Genomic DNA, 3,722 nt, shown 5'->3' on the forward strand with positions numbered 1-3,722 from the left:
ACTTAGGGCACTCGGGCAAAGCAATTAGGGGGTTAATTATATATATAAGTGTTTTGAAATAGTTAAAAATTGTTTAGAGCTTCTCTAAACTGAACTGAATGAGAAAACCCGGGTAATAATTTCATTAATAATAAAAATGCTTACAGATATTATATACAAAGGGGAAAAAAGTAATGCTGTAATGAAAAATGGTAGCGTAAAATAATAAACTATTAAAAGGATTTCTTTTTCCTCTTTTTGTGCACCTTTTGAGGTTCGAATGAAAATGGAACAGAAATCGTAGGTGAATGATTACCGTGTTCTGTCATATTTGCTGTCCGAAATGGCTAAATGAACGTATAAAATAGGTTAAGCTTTTATGCAGTCACAAAATTTAATTATTGAAAAAAATAGTTTCATAAAAAAATGTTAACTGGAAATGAATTTGAAAAATTTCAGCAACAATTAACCTACAAAAATATTATTAGTTGTAGTCCCTTTTCAGCGGCGATACTCATTCAGGCCTCATGAACCTTGCTTTTAATCCACCTTTGCATATACAAAATAATCATAAAATAACTTCGCAAACATACGAGCTTTTATCGGTCGCGACGATCAATGAATGTTAATTAAAAACGAGTCATAAATATTTTTAAATAATGCACTCAAAATTGGGAAGATTAAAAAAATAAATTTCTAACGATCAAGGTTTCAGTAATAATTTTAATGGAATATTTAAAGGGCAAGTCGTTTTTAATTACATTGCTGATTGATTGGTACAGTGGAAAAAACAACAAACTGTCTCTAAAGCATTAAAAGTAGAGATTAAAAAAATGACGTAAGACACAGATAAAAAGAAATTTCAAAAACAAGAAATAAAGGAAGAGAATCGACAATTTTTTTTATTTATCTTGCAAAATATTTCACATATCTATTTCTACACATTAAAATCAGATAATAGAGCTACGAATTAATGTGATATTACATTTCTTAAAAGCTAAAGATCTGCATAGATTATTTATATTAACCAAACGTATACATTTGGGAGGGGGTATAGCTCAGTGGTAGAGCATTCGACTGCAGATCGAGAGGTCCCCGGTTCAAACCCGGGTGCCCCCTAAATTAAGTCTTTTGGAGATGTCTGGAAATTTCGATAAGTTCGATTGAAGTCATGTTGAATTAAGATTAAGTTATTCCATTAAATAATTAAAATATTTTTTTTCCATCTATTTTTATTTATTTTCCGGCATCATTATATTATCATATCAAATGGAATTTATTTAAATAAGTACAGATATCATTATCAAAGTATACTTTGACTGAAATCCATAGGTTTTATTCAAAGCGTATGCCAAACTAAAAATAAAAAATGGAATATTTGGATTATTTATTAATTCTTTTTTTCTATTAAGTTGTTCTTGGATATCTTCATTGTCTTTGTGTCATTATACCTTCAAATGACGTCGATGTTTAAAAAAATTATTATATTGAGTATTAATTTATTTCTTCATTAAGAATGATAATTTCTTTACTGATTAATTAAAGGCAAATTAAAAGAATTTTTGGTCGCTAAGAAAGATGTTTTCTTTTTTCTTTCACAGTGTTTTAGATGCATTGCATTTCGCACAATAATATGACTGTATCAAATGTTGATTTTCTGTAAAAGAAAACTTTATAGACTACTCATCAATTTCTTGGATTATATAAACTACAGACAAAACATAGCACGTTGTCAACTTTGGAAAGCACCCATAAAGTAAGTGATAGACAACAGTTATTCCAAAGCATACAAGATAAGAAAATGCATGGCCACATTAATAACTTTTTATCATAATTTAATTCAATATCATTAAAATTTTACTTTTTCATTTCCTCGTATTCAAAGTGTAAAGGAAATATAGTAATCATAAAAAAAAAAAAAAATCGAATTCGAGATTATTACATATCTCCCATTTTAGACTTCCCGAGTTCGAAAACCACATTTTTGGAAAATGTCCATCTGTCTATGACAAAGATAACTCAAAAACGCTTTGAGCTAGACGTTTGAAATTTGGTATTGCATCAAATTTGCAGATTTCTATCAAATTTTGAGTAAAATCAGTTAAAAGGAAGTTGTAGTGAAAGCTTGTAAGCCAGTTAACAGCAACGCTACCTGAGCAATTGCTTTTGTATCGTGATCATGTTACTGGACTGCGAACCACAAAGTCCTAGGTACTATCCTCGCTCATTCCAACACCCCACTAAGTCCATCTGTCCGAATATAAGTTAACACGATAACTACAGAACGAAGAGAGCTAGACAAATGAAATTCGGTATACAAATTTAAAATCTATAATATAGATACCTATCCAATTCTGAGTGAAATCCATTTAGAGACTGACCATCTGTCTGTCTGTACAAACAGTCTGTGCAAACGCGATAACTAAAAAATCCAATGACTTAAATATATTGAAATTGGTATGGGATTTTGAGATTACAAATGCAGCCTTGTGTCAAATTTTTGTTTCGATAGGGTGGTAAAAACCTGTCTAAAGTATATATTCGATTTTCAGATGCTATTAACCGCATATGCCTGTGATAAATCGCCAAATAACTCGCTAAGGATCACAGGATAGATTCAGTAAAAATACTAAATCCACGGCAGATTTTAATATATTTCGTAACAATTGCACGACAGTGCCATATAAGGTGTTTTTCGTGCATGACAAGCATGAACTCAAGTTTGTTTAGTTTAGTTTAGTTATATTAACGTCCCGTTGTAAAGCAACACCAGGGCTATTTGGGGACGGACTTCGTCATTTTGAACCGCAGTCAGATGACGAGGACGACACCTGAGCTGGCACCCCCCTCTCCACGCCACACCACACCACACCACATCAGCGGGAGGACGTTTGGCCATGACGGATTTAACGTGCAACAGACCCCCTTGCACGACGGTTCTTCGGTGGAATCGGGTCTCGAACCTGAAACCCTACGGCTCACAAGCCGAGACCTTAACACCAGGTCACCGCGGCCTTCAGGCTTGGATTCAAAAAGGAAAGATCGATGTGTGGCAAATTTCAGACTAAATGAAGAATATCATATTGTCGATTATTTGGGACGTTATAATGGTTAATTTATGTATTAGTTTGTGGTTTTGTTACTAAAATTGACGTAGTATACGTTTTAGGTGTAAGGTCAATACGGCATATGTTATGCATGTATTTTACTGAAGTTTTGAGAAATCTGTTTCATATGTATAAAGTTCGGCAGACAGACATAAAACCTACTTGCGAGTAAATGTCACTTAAAAATTCAAACATATGGGCAAGAACCTATATTTACTGCAAGACCTACCCGGAAACTCAGCTCACACTGAGACACATCTTCGAGTGCCCATACATTACCGCAGATATCTTAAAGCTTGGCTAGCTGCCGCTGATGGATCCACTTCAGGGGATCCTTTACAGTCCTGAAGCACCAAAGCTGGCGGCAGTGGTCTTCTAGACCTTTGATAATATCCGGGACTTTCCTTCCTCACTTTTTACGTTTCCATGAATACGACAACAACAACAAGTTGTGGGGGGGGGAGCAGGAAGGTTTAGAACGAAGAGATTTATTAAAATATCAAAGCCGAATTCTTGCATATTTTATATATGCTTCCAGAAAGTAAAAACTCTTTTTAAAGTTACATTTCAAGAATCTATAGTTCTGCTAATAATAAAGAAAATTAGTGTTTCAGTTGTGCACTACAGCCCCGTTCT

At 33.6% G+C, this 3,722-nt stretch overlaps 1 non-coding gene across 1 annotated transcript; it reads left to right on the forward strand.

Annotated features, from left to right (window-relative positions):
• The first annotated feature begins 1,026 nt into the window (after positions 1-1,026).
• On the forward strand, positions 1,027-1,098 carry Trnac-gca (transfer RNA cysteine (anticodon GCA)). Its single transcript has one exon. It is a non-coding gene; the product is annotated as a tRNA-Cys (tRNA).
• The last annotated feature ends 2,624 nt before the right edge of the window (positions 1,099-3,722 follow it).

Source organism: Argiope bruennichi, chromosome 11, assembly GCF_947563725.1.
Source record: "Argiope bruennichi chromosome 11, qqArgBrue1.1, whole genome shotgun sequence".
NCBI lineage: Eukaryota > Metazoa > Arthropoda > Arachnida > Araneae > Araneidae > Argiope > Argiope bruennichi.